We start from the raw sequence: 18,706 nt of genomic DNA on the forward strand, positions 1-18,706 counted from the left end.
GTGACATCATAAAAGTCCTGGAGGAGAACATAAGCAGGAAAATCTCGCATATTCCATGCAGGAATATTTTCACCAATATGCCCCTTAAAGCAAGAGACATAAAGGAAAGAATTAACAAATGGGACTTCATCAAATTAAAAAGCTTCTGCATGGCTAAAGAAAACATCAACAAAATTAAAAGGGAACCAAAAGTATGGGAAAATATATTTGCCAATGATACCTTGGACAAGAAAGGATTTCATCTCTAAAATATATAAAAAACTCACACAACTCCACTCCAGGAAAACAAACAATCCAATTAAAATATGGACAAAAGACCCTAACAGACACTTCCCCAAGGAGGACATACAGAGGGCCCAGAGACACATGAACAAATGCTCAACATCACTAGCCATTAGAGAGATGCAAACTAAAAGTGAGATATTACTTCATACTAGTCAGAATGGCCATCATAAACAAATCAACAAACAATAAGTGCTGGTGAGGATATGAAGAAAAGGGAATCCTAGTGCATTGTTGATTGGAAAGCAGACTGGTGCAGTCACTGTAGAAAACAGTATGGAATTTCCTCAAAAAGCTAAAAATGGAACTGCCTGGGATTATACCCTAAGAATCCCAAAACACCAATTCGAGAGAACCTATGCACCCCAGTGTTCACATCAGCACAATTTACAACTGCCAAGTGCTGGAAGCAACTTAAGTGTCCATCAGTAAATGAGTGGACCAAAAAATTATGGTACATTTACCCAATGGAATACTACTTAGCAGAAAGAAAAAAGGAACTCCTACCCTTTGTGACAGCGTGGATGTAACTGGAGAGAGTTATGCAAAGTGAAATAAGCCAGGTGGTAAAAGACAAATACCATAAAATCTCACATGTAAGTGGAAACTAATCAACAAAACAAACAACCAAGCAAAATATAACCAGAGATATTGAAATGAGGAACAAACTGACAGTAAACACAGGGGAAAGGAGAGATGAAAGGGCATCAAAGAACATGTATAAAAGACCCATGGACAAAGCCAAAAGGATGTAGGATTGAGGGTGGGGTGGGGGAAAGTGGTAGCGGGAAAATGAAGACAATTGTACTTGAATAAATGAAAAAGAGAGAGGATAAAGAAATGGACAAATGCTTAAAAATAAAGTGTTCTGATATTGGCAAAAAATAAAATGATTAAATTGTACTATTCAATAAATAAATTAAATTATAATGTTAAAAACATTAAGAGAAGAAAATACCAGGCTAATATGATTTAACAAACAGGTTGTCATAATTTTGAATAGCATATTAGTCCCATTTGGAAAAATATCTGCTAAATAATAGAAAAACGGGGAATCATTAAATAATTCTTCAGGTTCAGCATGACCTACATACCAATGCATTGTAGACATTGTAAAAGAAAAAAAACAGAACAAGTTCATTTATTAACATGGGTGCTGAAACAATAGAGAAATCACTATTAAATTTAGCAATGGATAAAAGTGTAAAATAACCAACTTTGGATTTTTTTTATGAACATAGAATTTATTTTTTTGTTTTCTTTTTTAAATTATTTTATTGCTGTTCAATTACAGTTATGAGCATTTACCTCCTCCCCTACTTTGGATTCTTAAAGAAATAACAATGCTCAATAAAATCAACATTGCCAATATTTGCAGATATATTTTTTACACATAATTAAAACATCCAGTAGTCAGCCATCCTATTTTAAAATATAAGAGTTTAGCTGTATGGCCATCAGGAATGAAAATACATCCCATGTATGATTCATAAGCACTTAATAATTTATTTTATTTAATGGTTAATGGGATTATTTATTATATATGAAATAAAAATCATAGGAACATATATCTTTTATTTCTTCAGGAACATATAATTCCAAACAGAGATGTACAGTATTTGTATGGAGAACTTTATTGAAAGCCATAAAAACTAAAATCACTTAAGAAATATCCCATGTTTATTAATACAAAATTAGGTAAAGCAGCTACACTATATTTAAAGAAATTTTTGTCATTATTTTCAATCCAATGAAAACCCTGAGTGACTTTTTAAGGTGACAAGAAGATATTAAGAGATATGCAAATAATCAACAGCCTGAGAGTATTTAAGTCTTACTGAAGAAAAAGAATATGGGTGATCTGTCCTCTTACTTATAGATATGTATAAAGTTAAGAATAAGACAATGTGTTTTTTATACCAATAATCTGAATGACCAATGAGAAGTAACTGCAAAGACATGGATTTATACATTTATTCTAACCTGATATGCAAGAGAGGACATTCAGTTGAATAGGAAATGTTCAAAATATGACACTATGACAATTATTTATATATATAAAATAATGCATTTGAATATTTACTTTATATAATTAAAATCTAACTTAAAGAGTCCTAAATGAGATAGAAAGACTATTAAAGCTTTTAGAAGAATACAGATAACAATGTTGAGTGTGTGTGTGTGTGTGTGTGTGTGTATATATATGCATATAATCTCAAAGTCAGCAAAAATTTCTGTTATTTTGTGCTATTCTTTAAATTAGTCTTAAAAATAACTAAATATAAAAGATGCATTTTTATTTTTTAAGGCAGGATTACCTTCTTTTTAAAAAGATTTTATTTACTTCTTTTTAGAGAGAGGGTAAGGGAGGGACAAAGAAAGAGAAACATCAGTGTGTGGTTTTCTCTTGCATGCCCCACACTGGGGACCTGGCCCGCAACCCAGGCATGTGCCCTGACTGGGCATTGAACTTAAGACCCTTTGGTTCACAGGCAGGCTCTCAATCCACTGAACTGGACCAGCCAGAGATAAAAGATGGATTTTTAAATAGGATTGCATTAAAAGAAACAATATATGTTTATCAAAAGATAATCTAATAATAGCAAAGTGTTAATATCTAACAATTCCATACCTAGATACATATCCAAGAGATACTGTTGCACGTACACAGTGGAAACTATGTGCCAGGAATTTCATAGTGGCACCTGTAATGATAAAAATATGGAAATATACACTAAATAAATAAGTAGATAGATAGATAAACAAACCTCTACTCTTTTTCACTCTTCTGTACTGGATGTGGACACCAATGTTATAGTGATAATGAAATTAAAATTAATAAGTCAACCCAATCATATCTTCACCTAGCCTTGCTGATATCTTAAGAACTTGCAAATAGTAGCTTCTACCATAACTTACATTTATTAAAGTCATTGATTTAATAATCTCATTTTCCTCCTGCTCCATTTTTAGCAAGTACTGTTATTCATATTTGCTGATGAAGATCAGACAGTTGCCCAAGGTCATAATGCTTGAAGTGCTTCTTATCCCCAGTTTGTCTCTTTGAAATTATTTCTCATGACTTCCCTCATTCTGTCAACTGATAGGTGTTTGAATTCCCCAATAAGTTAAGCACACCGTCCCATGGAAAGTTTGGAAGTTCTCTTCCTTTGTCTGGGCTATTATCTCCCAAATAATCTGTTTGGCTCACTGTTTTATCCAGTTATTTTAAGTTTTTTTTTTAAATTTTAAGCATATTTTATTGATTACGTTGTTACAGTTGTCCCAGTTTTCTCCCTTTACCCTCCTCCACCCAGTATCCCTCTTCTATGCAGCAATCTCCACCTCTTAGTTCATGTCCATGGGTCGTACCTGTAAGTTCTTTGGCTTCTTCCTTTCTTATACTATTCTTAACCTTCCCAGTCTATTTTGTTCCTACCAGTTATGCTCCTTGATTCCTCCACCATTTCTCCCTCTTTTCCCCCAGCTGATAACCCTCCAAATGATCTGCATACCTAATTTCTGTTCCTGTTCTGGTTGTTTGCTTAGTTTGTTTTTATATTTGTTGTTTAGATTCAGTTGTTGATAGTTGTGAGTTTATTGTCATTTAGTTTTGGTTTTGTCATTTTTAATTGTTTAGTTACAGTTGTCCCCTGCCCTGCCCCCAACCCTACTCCCACAGTCAATCCCTAGCCCACTGTCTATGTGCATGCCATTTTAATGTTCATAGTACTGATCTTCTTTTTCTTAAATAAGTCCTTCTAACAGTTCATGTAATAATGGCTTGGTGATGATGAGCTCCTTTAGCATTACCTTGTCTGGGAAGCACTTTATCTGCCCTTCCATTCTAAATTTACCACCTTTAACAAAATTGTTCTTTACATTTGTATTTTTACCTTTGACCACATTACCCTCATTTACCTTTTTTTATGGTAAATATAGACATATAGAATTGCTTATTTTCTATTCACCTTAGAAAGTTACTTTTGTGAAGCAAAGACTTTGTTTCTTTTGTCCACTGTTGTGTCATCTATACCTAGAATAACACTTAACAACAGTAGGTATTCAATACATTTTTGTTCAGTGAAATGAAAGAAAGCAGTAAATTGAAGCTAGGCCATTAGTTACCAGGGAATGAATATCACAATGCCCACTAAAATGATTGTACAATTTCATAAGATGATCGATAAAATGCTCTCCACTGTGTTATCTGGTTTAATCGATCTTGCAGCTGTGCTGATAAAGACAGGGAGGAAGAAGGAGGCTGCACCTATCAAAGTATGACTATTGCCTCACTACAAATTGGATTGTGGTATATAAATGCACAGGGATGGATGATCAGTTCTTGGGCACACTAGTTGCTCCTGACACTTTAGGCAAGAAGACCACCAATGGAAGTTGCAGTTCTACACATACAAAATTAGGGCCTGCAATGTATCACTGGAGGACTCAGTTCACATTTCATCCACATTTGCTCTGAAAAGAAGAGCAATTTACACAGAAAAAAACCCTACAAACAGCTGTTTCTTTCCTGGCTGGTGTGGCTCAGTGGACTGATTGCTGGCCTGAGAACCAAAGGTTCTCTGGTTTGATTCCCAGTCATGACACATTCCTGCGTTGCAGCCAGGTTCCCTGTAGGAAGTGCACAAGAGACAACCACACATTGATGTCTCTCTCCTCTTTCTCCCTCCCTTCCCCTCTAAAAATAAATAATAAAAATCTTTTAAAAAAGGAAGAAACTTGTATCTGGCCTTTCCTATTTATTTGTACTGTTGGTTGTGATTGGGAAAAACAAAACAAAAAATATTTTCTCTCTGTCTTTCTCTCCCTGGCTAAGATGTTAGGCCCTGTAAGGAGAAGCTACAAAATTTCTTTTAATCCTCAATGCTTAGACCAGTGCCTGGATTAAGCTAAACTAAATAAATAAACTAGCAAATAACAGCTTCTGGAATTTATACAATAATATATTCTTAAACTGTTTTACATTTTTTTGTTATCTAACATAATCTAACCAAAAACACAACATGCTAGCAAATGCTCAGCTTCATTGCTCCCATTGGTTGCAGTTGTCTATAAAAAGAACATACTGCTAAGCAGGCAGCAGAAAAATCAAGATAAGTGTTAGCTATTTAACTTTAGGTTTGCACTCTTTGTAACAACCAAATGTTTCTTCTGACATTTGCAGAAATTTCACCCTCCCATAGTTCTTCATTTTTTTGCCTATTTTTCTCTTAGTTTTGCTGTTGACACTATTGCAGATATCTTTTTTAGAAGTGTCCTGGCATCCCAAGCAATCATATTTTGGTTCACTTCATTCTTTTCATACACTGTTACTTTCTGAATGTCAGCAAGAATAAAATAAACCCTTTTTTATTTTTTCAAAATAAAGATATAAATACACAAACATACACAAGCTTAAAAAAATAAACTGAAAAGAGGCATAAAGAAAGAAGAAATAATACTCTTCTATCACATATATATTGTACATTTAATTTTGAAAGTAAATTTGCATTTTGAATTATTTTAGTAGCATCTAGAGATGGCTAACTTTAGTAGAATCTTATAAAGTGATGTAATAAAGAAAGATTAATTAAATAAATGTTAAATCAAACAGCCATTAATTTGAATGTATCTCTAAAATTGAATGTTGACAATAAAGAATAAATTTTCACTTTAACATTTCACTAAATGTTTTCACTATAACATTTAAAAGTTAAAAAAAACATGAGGTTTTAAAATATAGGGCAGGCAAAGCCCTGGCTGGTGTAGCTCAGTGGATTGAGCGCGGGCTGGGAACCAAAGTGTCCCAGGTTCGATTCCCAGCCAGGGTACATGCCTGGGTTGCGGGCCATAACCCCCAGCAACTGCACATTGATGTTTTTCTCTCTCTGTCTATCTCCCTCCCTTCCCTCTCTAAAAATAAATAAATAAAATCTTTAAAAAATATATAGGGCAGACAAGAGTAGGTTTACGGCACCATTGTGACATTCATTTGAGTTAATAAAGCTATTATAACAATCATAAGCTGCATGTATTTTTCTACATGAACAACTATAAACTATTTTTCACACCCACATACTAAAAAAATTATATAAGCAGTAAGGTAAAATTGAAAATAAAAACTAAAATTCTAATTCATTGCTTTTATGTTTTTTAAATTTATTTTTGTTGTATTTTTCCATTATCCTTTAGTCACTGTATACCTCTTCTGCCCAGCAATCACCACACTGTTGTCCACATCCATGAGTCCTTTTTCCTTTTTGCTCAATCCCTCCAAACCTCACCTTTCCTTTCCTTCCCTTGTCCACATCCTACTTTCTATGATTCTCTCTATTTTCCTTGTTAGATTCCACATATGAGAGAGATCATATGATATTTGTTTTTCTCTGATGAACTTATTTCACTTAGCATTATGTTCTCCAGGTCTATCAATACTGTTGCAAAGGGTAAAAGTTCATTCTTTCTAGTTCCAAGTAGTACTCTATTCTATAAATGTCCCATAGTTGTTTTATCCACTTACCTACTGATGGACAATTGGGCTGCCTCCATATCTTGGAGATTGTAAATAATGCTGCAATGAATGTAGAGGTGCTTATATTCTTTGAAATTAGTCTTTTGGGTTCCTTTGCATATATTCCCAGAAGTGGGATCACTGGGTCAAAAGGCAGATTTTTAATTTTGGTAGGTATCTCCATACTCCTTTTCATAGTGGCTGCATCAATCTGCATTCCCACTAAGAGTGCAAAAGAGGTCCCCTTTCTTCACATCCTCCCTGGTACTTGTTGTTTGTTGATGTATTGATGATAGTCATTCTGACAGGTGTAAGAGGACATCGCATTATAATTTTAATGTGCATTTCTCTGATGATTAGTGACATTGAGCATCTTTTCATATGCCTATTGGCTCTCTGTATGTCCTCTTTGAAGAACTGTCTATTCAGATACTTTGCCCATATTTTAATTGGGTGGGTTGGTTTTTTGGTGTTGAGTTTTGTAAATTCTATTTTTTTAAGATTTTCTTTATTTATTTTTAGAGAGGGAAGGGAGGGAGATAGACAGAGAGAGAAACATCAGTGTGGGGTTGCTGGGGGTCATGGCCTGCAACCCAGGCATGTACCCTGACTGGGAATCAAACCTGCGACACTTTGGTTCACAGCCTGCGCTCAATCCACTGAGCTACACCAGCCAGAGCTGAGTTTTGTAAATTCTTTATAAATTTTGGGTATTAAACTCTTATCACATATGTCTGTGAATATGTTCTTCCATTCTGTGTGTTGTCTTTATTTTGTTGATGTTTTTCTTTGCTGTGCAAAAACTTTTTAGTTTGTTGTAGTCCTATTTGTTTATTTTTTCTTTTGCTTCCCCTTCCTGGGGAGATTTATCTGATAAAATATTGCTATAAGCAATGTCTGAGATTTTGCTGCCTATGTTTTCTTCTATGATTTTTTATGGTTTTGAGTCTATCATTTAAGTCTTTAATCCATTTTGTATTTATTCCAATATGGTGTAAGAAGGTGGTTTAGTTTCATTTTTCTGCATGTATCGGTCCAATTTTCCCAATAGCATTTATTGAATAAACTGTCTTTAGCCCATTGTATGTAGTTCCTTCTTCTGTTGAATATTGATTGACTATAAAGATGTGGGTTAATTTCTGGCTCTCTATTCTGCTCCATGGATCTATGTACCCATTTTTTATGCCAGTACTATGCCATTTATTTCTATGGCCTTAGTAGGTAGCATGATTCCTCCAATTTTATTTTTCCTATCAGGATTGCTTTGGCTATGTGGGGTCTTCTTCATTCCAAATAAATTTTTGAAATATTTTATCTAATTCTATGAAACATGTCATTGGAATCTTGATAGAACTTGCATTGAAGCTATAGATTTCTTTTGGTAGTATGGACCTTTTAATGATGTTAATTCTTCCTATCCATGAACACAGTGTGTGCTTCAAATTGTATCTTCTTCAATTTCTTCTTCACTGTCTTATAATTTTCTGATTAAAGATCTTTCACATCCTTAGTTAGGTTTATTCCTAGGTATTTTATTCTTTTTGAAGCAATTGTAAGTGGGATTGTTTTCTTAATTTCCATTTTCTGTTAGTTCATTGTTGGCATACAAAAATGCAACTGATTTCTGGATATTAATTTTGTATCCTGGTACTTTGCTTAATTCATTTATCACTCCTAGTGATTTCTTGGTGGAATTTTTAGGGTTTTTCTCTGTTCACTATCATGTCATCTGCAAATAAAGGCAGTTTTACTTCTTTTCCAATTTGGATGCTTTTTATTTCTTTTTCTTGATTGATTTCTGTGGCTAGAATATCCAGTACTATGTTGAATAAGAGAGGTGAAAGCAGACTCCGTGTCCTGTTCCTGATCTTAAGGAGAACACTTATATTTTTTGCACATTGAGTGTGATCCTGGCAGTGGGTTTGTCATATATAGCATTTATTATGTTTAGGTATGTTTCCTCTATTCCCACATTGCTGATAGTTTTTTTAAATCATATATGGGAGCTGGATTTTATCAAATGCATTTCCTGCATCTATTGATATGATTATGAGGTTTTTATCCTTTATTTTGTTTACATGGTGAATCATTTTTAATGATTTGTTATTGTTGTATCAACCTTGCATTCCCAAAATAAATCCCACTTTATTATGGTGTATGATATTTTCCTTGCATTGCTTTATTCAGTTTGATAACACTTTTGTTGAGGATTTTAGCATCTGTGTTCATCAGAGATATTGGCCTATAATTTTCTCTTTTTTTAATGTCTTCATCTGGTTTCAAAATTAGGATAATGCTGGCCTCTTGGGAAGTTTCTATCCTGTTGAATTTTTTGCAGCAGTTTGAGAAGGAGAGGTGTTAGCTCTTTTTGGAATGTTTGATAAAATTCCCCTATGAAGCCAGGTAGTTTATTGGCTAGAAGTCTGTTGATTACTGCTTCAATTTCACTAGGTGTAATCTATCTATTCAGATTCTCTGATTATTCCTGATTTGATTTTGGAAGATTGTATGATTCTAGGAATTTATCCATTTCATCCAGGCAGTCCAGTTTGTTGGTATATAGTTGTTCATAATATTTTTTTTACAGTCCTTTGTATTTACTTATTATTAGTTGTTCTTTCCCCTCTTTCATTTCTGATTTATTTATTTGGGTCCTCTCTCTTTTTTCTTTGATGAGTCTAGTCAAAGGTTTGTCAATCATTTTATCTTTTCAAAGAACCAGCTCTTGTATTTATTGATCTTTTTTTTTTTCGTTTTTTAGACTTGATTTTGTTTTTTTTCTGCTCTGATATTTCCTTCTACTCACATTGCGTTTTGTTTGTAGCTCTTTTTCAAGTTCTTTGAAGTGTGATTTAAATTTATTATTTGAGATTTTACCTGTCTTTTATTTTTTTTCTGCAATAGGACTGTAGTGCTATAAATTTACCACTTAGGATTGCTTTCACTCTGTCCCACAGATTTTGGATTGTGGTGTTCTCATTTTCATTTGCTTCAAGGTATCTTGATTTCTTACTTGATGTGGGTATTGATCCATTCATTGTTTAGTAACATGCTATTTGGCTTTCATGTCTTTGTGTGTTTTTCAGTGTTCTTGTGATCGATTTTTAGTTTCATAGCATTGTGGTTGGAGAGAATGCTTGACATGATTTTAACCTTCTTAAATTTATTGAGACTTATTTTGAGTCCTAACATATGGTCTATCCTAGAAAACATTCCATGGGCACTTGAAAAGTGTGTGTGTATGTGTGTGTGTGTGTGTGTGTGTGTGTGTGTGTGTGTGTACTACTGCTTTGGGTGGAAATACCTTGCAGATATCAATTAAATCCATTTGGTCTAGTGTGTCATTTATAGATCCTGTCTCCTTGTTGATTTTCTGTCTGAAAGATCTATCCATTGAAGTCAGTGGGGTGTTAAAATACCCTACTATGACTATATTTCTGTCAATCTCTCCCTTTATATGTATCAAGATTTGATTTACATATTTAGCTTCTCCTATGTGAGGTGTATAAATGTTTTTTAAGGTTATATCCTCTTGTTGGATTGTTTCCTTTATAATTATGTAGTATCATTTTTTGTCTCTTACTATAGCCTTGTTTATAAAGTGTATTTTGTTGGATATAAGTATTGCTACCTCAGCTTTTTTTCCCTTTCCACTTGCATGAAATATCTTTATCCATTCCTTTACTTTTAGTCTGTTTATATCTTTTGACCTGAGGTGGGTCTCTCAGAGGCAACATATATATGTGTCTTGTTTTCTTATCCATACAGCTACCCTAAGTTTTTTGGTTGGAGCATTTAAGCCATTTATATGTAAAGTGATTATTGATAAATACATATTTAGTGCCATTTTATTGTTAGACTATTCTCTTCTGTTTTTCTTTCTTTTTTTCCCCTTCATCTTAGGGCAAACCCTGCTTAGAAGCAAACCTTCTATGTCAAACCTTGCCTATGACTGACACTACAGCTTGTGGCTCCCTCTGCTGGGCCTGTTTGTATGCAGAAAGAACCAGTCAGTGCACCAAGGCTGGCTTTTACCAGCACAGAGACTGGGGGAGTATCAGCTAAAGTCTCAGATCTCCCAGAGGTCCACCTTAGTTTTAAAACTAATCACTGATATAGCCTCAAGCTGTACTCGGCAGCTTGTCTTAAGATGCATAAGGTTGGGGCAGAGTAATTTCTGTGGGCAAGCTATTGTTTCTCCTTAGGCTGATGCCATTTAGAGAGCAGTGTTCTGCCTGAGAAGACTGGACTCTGGAGTATAGTGAATACTCAGCACATGGATCCTGGGGGCTATTCCTTCACTTCTTTCCCCAGAGTCACCAGTTCCATATTCTCCTCATACATCTCTAGTCCACTTTTTCCTCCTTTTGTCAGAGCCCAAGGTAAGTGGATGCAAATAGAATTTTGTGCATTGTCCCTTTAAGGTCTCTCCCAGGTAGACAGGAACTCTGCTGTTTTTCACAGCTGCATGTTATTTGAGTTCCATTCTTCATCCTGGTGCTATAGATAGGGAGCCCAGCTTGGGGTTTAGACCCCACACTTCTCAGTAGGAACCTCCTGGCTGCTGAAATACCCCTCCAGGACTTAGCTGCTGCCCATGGGAGCCCGGTCAACTCTCTTACACCTCTGCTGCACTCCCTACCAGTCTCTTTGTCATGAAGTGGCTTCTTTCATCTCTCTGTAGAGATAAGGCTTTATTCAGTTAGTGTTCAGTTGGTTATTCAAAATGATTTTTCTATTATTTAGTTGCCATTTGTTTGGGCCTGGGAGTAGGTTAGTGTATCTTCCACTTATTCCTCTGCTATCTTCTCCAGCTACTTTTATATAACTTAGAATATATTTTCTCATATGTAATACTCACTAGCTGTGTAAATTTGGTAAAGTCACTTTGCATGCCTGGATTTATCTTCTGATTTTTCTGTATAATAATAACATTAAGACTCAATGTTATATATAATTTAATAATATATTGAAGTAATTTCATTTGTTGTAAGAAGGGACTGAGTGCAATTTTTTGCCATTAACAGTATTGTCTCATTTATGCAGTTAATATACACACATGCATTCACACATACAACATAGGGAACATGCTTATGTAAAATTAATAAAATGAGAAATGAAACTCAACAGTAAGAGAAAATCACCATTGAACTTATAGGTTCTTTCCTCCCAGACATTTAATAAAATAATTTTTCTTGAGTTTTAAAAATATGACCATAATATATTCTCTTCTGTAACTTGCTATTAATCTTGCATTGTGACTCTAATTATCAAATTTCTATAATATATCATTTTAATGACTATATAATATTTTAATAACATACAATGGTATAATTATATGTATTCAATTTCAAAAACCTTTACAATAATTTTTACTTTTTCTTGTTAAAATATTTCTGGAACAAAATCTTAGGACATAACTTTTGGCATACTACAGTTTTAAAAATAAGTAACTAGTAAAGAAGAAATGATACACTCTTGTTATAAATTTGTATTTTGTTAGTGAGTTTTTCTTAATTTTAGCTTATCTTTATAAAGTACATCTCTTATATTATTTAAAATATACAGCAACCCTAAAAGCTATACCTCATGTCATTGTTCTACACCTCTTCATGTACAAATCCAATATTAATCTTAGATGCTAATTTTCTGGAAAAGAACCACCATGACTGACAAATATATATATTTTCAAGACTTATCTCAAGGTCTATCTCCTAGAATTTTTAATTCTGTAGGTCTCCACAGAGTCTGAGGGATTTGTATTTTTAATAAGCTCTTGAGGTAATGTTTCCCCTTTACATAGTGTGCCAAATATTGTATAATCCCTGCCCTAATTTTGGTATTCTTAAGATTTTTCTACAGAATGTTTAAAAGTTTTAATGATGATGGCTTTGCAAATACCTCATACTTGCAAAAATACTTAAGGTATTAAACTAGAAAATAGTTTCACAGGGGGTCCAGTTGCCTCCAGTTATCATATCTATTCATTATGTATTTACTTTAATTTAAAAAAATTCCAAGATAGAGGCATAGGTAAGTAAAGCTCACCTCCTCTCACAACCGTGGCAAAAATGACAACTTCAATATAAAACAACTATCATGCAGAATCATCAGAAAATTGAGCTGTATGGAAGGCCGGCAACCAAGGAATTAAACAAGTCACATTCAACCAGACAGATAGGAGTGGTAGAGATGTGGAGATGTGAAGACATGGAATGAGTAGTACCACGTCTATTTATGGTAAATAAAAATCAGGAGAGATATCTCAGGAGGGAGGGATCGCAGCATTACAACAGACTACCAAGCCCAGGGTTCCAGTGCCAGGAAGGTAAGTCCCCATAACTTCCAGCTGTAAAATCACTGGGAATTGGGGCAGAGAAAGAAACTGGGATTGTCAGGTATCTCCTCTTAAAGAGCCTGAAATGGACTTAGGACTTATAAAGACTCACTACCTCTGAGCTTCAGCACCAGGGCAACAGCTAGAATGGCACCAGTGGCACAAGAGGAGAAACTGAAGTGTCTGGCATCAGGGCAAGTGCCAGGGGATAGCTTCCTCCTGGAAAAAAACTCAGAGGCCAGGCAGCACCCATAGTCCCTTTTCTGATGCTTCTTCCACAAAGAACCATGAGGTGGTAGCACCATACTTGAGACTCCATCCACCTGATTCACAAGAGTTGCCCTGCCCAGGTGATTACCTACGGTTCCACCCCACCCAATTTAACAGTGCACTTTTCTACAATAGGCCATGCTACTAATAAAGGGAGTTAAAACAGCTCTTCCTAATACACAGAAACAAACACAGGGATGCTGCCAAAAAGAGGAGACTAAGACACATGATCCAAATGAAAGAGCAGAACAAAAATCCAGAAAAAGAACTAAAACAAAATGAAGATAAACAATCTACCAGATGCAGAATTCAAAACATAGGTTAACAAGATGCTCAAGGAACTCAAGGAGTACTTCGATAACAAGAAAAGACCCAAGAAGAAATGAAGGTTACAGTGAGTGAGATAAATAAAAATTTAGAAGGAATAAACAATAGGGTGGATAAAGCCAAGAATCAAATCAATGATTTGGAACATAAGGAAGAAAAAAACATTCAATTAGAACAAGAAGAAAAAAGATGTAAAAAAAAACAAAAACCCAATGATAGGCTAAGGACGTCTGGGATGACTTCAAACATACCAACATTTGAATCATAGGGGTGCCAGAAGGAGCATAGAAAGAGAAAAACATTGAAAACTTATTTGAAAAAATAATGAAAGAGCACTACCCTAATTTGGTGAAGGAAATGACCCAAAGTCCAATAACAAATCCAGGAAGTGCAGAGAGTCCCAAACAAGATGGACACAAAGAGGCCCACACTAAGACACATCATAATTAAAATGCCAAAGGTCAAAGATAAAGTGAGAATTGTAAAAACTATAAGAGAAAAGCAGATAGCTACCTACAAAAGAATTCTCATGAGACTGTTAGCTGATTTCTCAAAAGAAATTTGCAGGCTAGAAGTGACTGGCAAGAAGTTCTCAAAGTGACAAAAAGCAAGGACCTACAACCTAGATTACTCTAGCCATCAAAGCTATCATTTAGAATGAAACAATAAATAAAGTGCTTCCAACAAAAAGTAAAGCTAAACGAGTTCATCATCACCAAGCCATTATTATATAAACTGGCAAAGAGATTTATTTCAGAAAAAGATCAATATTATGAACATTAAAATGGCAATAAATTCACAACTGTCAACAATTGAATCTAAAAAACAAACTGACCAAACAAGCAGAACAGAAACAGAATCACAGACATGGAGATCATCTGGGTGGTTACCAGTTGGGAGGAGGGAAGGGAATTAAGGGGAATAGGTACATAGACTAAGAGGTATAAATTGGTGGGTTCCAAATAAACATAAGGCTGTTAAGAACAGGTAATGGGATAGCTAAAGAACTTATATGCATGACCCATGGACATGAACTTAGTGGGGGTATTGCCAGAGGGAATGGGGGTACCAGATGGAGGGGGGCAAAAGGAGAAAAATTGGAACAATTATTAATATATATAAAGTTTTCCATTTTTTATTTTTAGTTAAGATAGTACGGTTAGTCAAATATGAGAGTTTTAAAAGTTTACAGATAAAATAGAAATGACAAATGCTACAAGGCTTTAGTTGAAATATTTTTCTTTCAGACTGAGGAATTCACTGAAAATTATGAGAAATATAAAATAGAATGAAACTGGTATGTGTGCAATTATAGGTATAGTTTATTCAAAAGTCAATTCATAGAGAAAAGAAGATGGGAGTAAAATTTGACAATTAAAATATTTTCACTAACATTTTACAATGTTTTAGACTTCTGGGACTATAGAAAAAGTAACAACCACATTATAATTTATTATTTCCTTCAGGTTCGTAAGCACATGTACACTATACATATGAATATAAAATACGTAAGTCATGGGATGTAATATACAGCATGGTGATTATATTATTGTTAATATTTTATTATATATTTAAAAGTTACTAAGAAAATAAATCTGGAAAGCTCTCACTCAAAAAATTACATATACATATATGTAATTTTGGTGTAACCAAATTATTATATATTATATGTAATCCCCAGTTCTCATAATGTGTTACACCAAAGCCAGGATATAATTTAGCAATATTCAATAAATTTCCCCAAAAAACTTTCTAAGGTAATGGCAGAGCAGGATCTAGAATGCTATACTCCTCTTATTCCTTTTTTATGACTCATTTTATTATCTTTTATTACTACTCTTTGAAAGTGATCAAGTATAATAAGTAAAAAAAATACTTAATGCATTCTCTAAAAATCAGTGAGGTCAGTAAAATATTTGGTCAGGGAAATTTATTATGTGAGCAATTTCTTTACCTTTTTTTGTTGTGATTATAATTTCTGGATAAGAAAGATACCTGTAGTCTTTCATTGTCTGAATATTTGCTAATAGTACTATTTTTCAACATCAGAAAGTATCACAATAAAATCCAAATTTATATATGTAAAATAACATTTCCTTAAGGGAGTTCTCTCTTATAGTCCCATTTTCATCCTTCTTTGCTTCTTTCTTTAAAAAAAATTTCTCTCTTCATTTCATATAACTTTCTTCTTACTCCAAAATTGATTTCAATCTACTGTTGGAATTTCCCTTGAAATTCATTAGTATGGCATCCAGTTTCTTATATATTCCTTCTTCTTTTTGGTTCATTTTGGATTTGTTTTTCATGTGTCTTTTCCCTAATGGATTTTTTCTTCAAGTGTCTTAAAAGTAGTATATTGAAGTCAATTTGTTTTCTATAACTATATTCATATTTCTATTAAAATTATTTCCAAAGTTATACTTTTCTCCTGAATTATGAAAATGTATTTTTTTCTTTTAGGGTGTATTTTCTGGTAACCCATCAAACATACAACTCTCATTTTACTTTATTTTTTATTTTTTTAATTATCATTCTATTACAGTTGTCCCATTTATCCCCCTTTGCTGTCCTCCACCAAGCCCAGCCCCAGCTCCCACCATCATTCCCCACACTGCTGTCCATGTTCTGGGGCCCATTCACACATGTTCTTTGATTAGTCCCTTCCTCTTCTGTCCACCATTATAATGCTTCACCCTCCTCTCTGGTGGCTGTCAGTCTATTCCATGTTTCCAAGCCTCTGGTGCTGTTTTGCTCATTAGTTTATTTTTGTTTATTAAGTTCCTCTTATAGATGAGATCATATGGTATTTGTCTTTTACTGGTTGGCTTATTTCACTTAGCAGAGTATTCTCCAGTTCCATCCATGCTGTCACAAAAAGCAAAAGTTTCTTCTTTCTTTCTGTTGTGTAGTACTCTATTGTGTAAATGTGTCACATTTTTTGATCCACTTATCTGCTGATGGGCACTTAAGGTTGTTTCCAGCACTTGGATATTGTACATATTGTTCATAGCATTGTGATGAACATCAGGGTACATAAGTTCTCTTGAACCGGTGTTTCAGGATTATTCATGTATATTCCCATCAGTGGAATCCCTGGGTCAAAAGGCAGTTCCATTTTTAGTTTTTTGAAGGAAATTCCATACTATTTTCCACAGTGGCTGCATCAGTCTGCATTCCCATAAGTATTGCAGCAGGGTTCCCATTTCTCCACATGCTTACCACCACTTGTTTGTTGATTTATTAATGATGGCCATTCTGACCAGTTTGAGGTGATATCTCGTTGTGATTTAGTTTGCATCCCTGTGATGGTTAGTGATGTTGAATATCTTTCCATATGTCTATGGGCCATCTGTATGTCCTCCTTGGAGAAATGTCTGTTCAAATCCTTTGCTCATTTTTCAATTGGATTGTTTGTCTTCCTGGTGTTGAGTCATATAAGTTCTTTATATATTTTGGAGATCAAACCCTTGCATGATGTATCATTAGCCACTCTGTTCTCCCATACAGTTGGTGTTCAATTTTATGTTATGTTCTTTAGTTGTACAGAAGCTTTTTAATTTTCTGTAGTCTCATTTGTTTATTTTTTTTTTATTTCCTTTGCCCTAGGAGATATATTGGCAAAAATAGTACTACGTGGGATATCTGAAATTCTTCTGCCTATGTTTTCCTCTTGGACTTTTACACTTGAGTCCCCTATGTCAGATATTTATTGATCATAGAGACATTTCTGGGCTCTCTATTTCTTTCCATTGATCTACATGTCTGTTCTTATGTCATTACCAGACTCTTTGATTACAGTGGCCTCGTAGTATAATTTCATATCAGGTATTGTGATCCCTCCTACTGTGTTCTTCTTTCTAAAGATCACTGAGGCTATTCAAGATCTTTTTAGGTACCATATACATTTTTGAAATATTTTTTCTAGATTTGTCAAATATGTCATTTGTATCTTATTAGGAATTGTGTAGAATCTATAGATTGCTTTGAGTAGTAAAGACATTTTAACGATGTTAATTCTTCTAATCCATGAACATTGAATATGCCTCCATTTATTTGTATCTTCTTCAATTTCATTCTTCAGTGTTTTATAGTTTTCCAAATACAGGTGTTTTACCTCTTTTTTTAAGTTTATTCCTATGTACTTTATTTTTCTTATTGCTATAGTAAATCTTTCTTTTGTCCTAGTTTCTCTTTCTGATATTTCATTGTTGGTGTATAGAAATGCCCTCAATTTCTGAATTTTGATTTTGTATCCTGCTACTTTGCCAGATTCACTTATTGAGTAGTTTTTTGGTGGAGACAATAGGGTTTCTATGTACACTATAATGTCATTTGTAAATAATGACAGTTTTACTTGCTCCTTTCCAATTTGTATGCCTTTTCATTCTTTTTTTTTTTTGGTCTTATTTCTGTGGCTAGAATTTCTAGTACTATGTTCAGTAAAAGTGATGAAAGTGGACTACCTTGCCTTGTGCCTGATCTTAAGGGAGATCTTTAATTTTTTGCCTGTTGAATATGATGTTAGTTATAGGTTTCTTGCATATAGCTGTTAGTATACTGATGTGTGCTCCCTCTATTCCCACTTTGATGAGTGTTTTTATCATAAATAGGTGTGGGATTTTATCAAATGCTTTTTCAGCATCTATTGATATGAACATATTCATTTTGTTTGTATAGTGTATGTTTATTGATTTACTAATATTGCACTGTCCTTGAATCCCTGTGATGAATCCCACTTAATCATGGTGTATTATCTTTTTAATATATTGCTGGACCCATATTGCCAGTATTTTGTTCAGGATTTTAGTATCTGTATTCATTAGAGATATTTGGCCTATAGTTTTCTTTCTTTGTTGTGTCTTTACCTCATTCTGGAATTAGGATAATATTGGCCTCATAAGAAGAGTTTTGGAGTCTTTCCTCTTCTTGAATTTTTTGGAATAGTTTGAGAAAGATAGAAGTTAGATCTTCTTTAAACA

This window comes from Phyllostomus hastatus, unplaced genomic scaffold (genome assembly GCF_019186645.2).
Source record: "Phyllostomus hastatus isolate PE091 unplaced genomic scaffold, TTU_PhHast_1.1 phas_contig_86, whole genome shotgun sequence".
Lineage (NCBI taxonomy): Eukaryota > Metazoa > Chordata > Mammalia > Chiroptera > Phyllostomidae > Phyllostomus > Phyllostomus hastatus.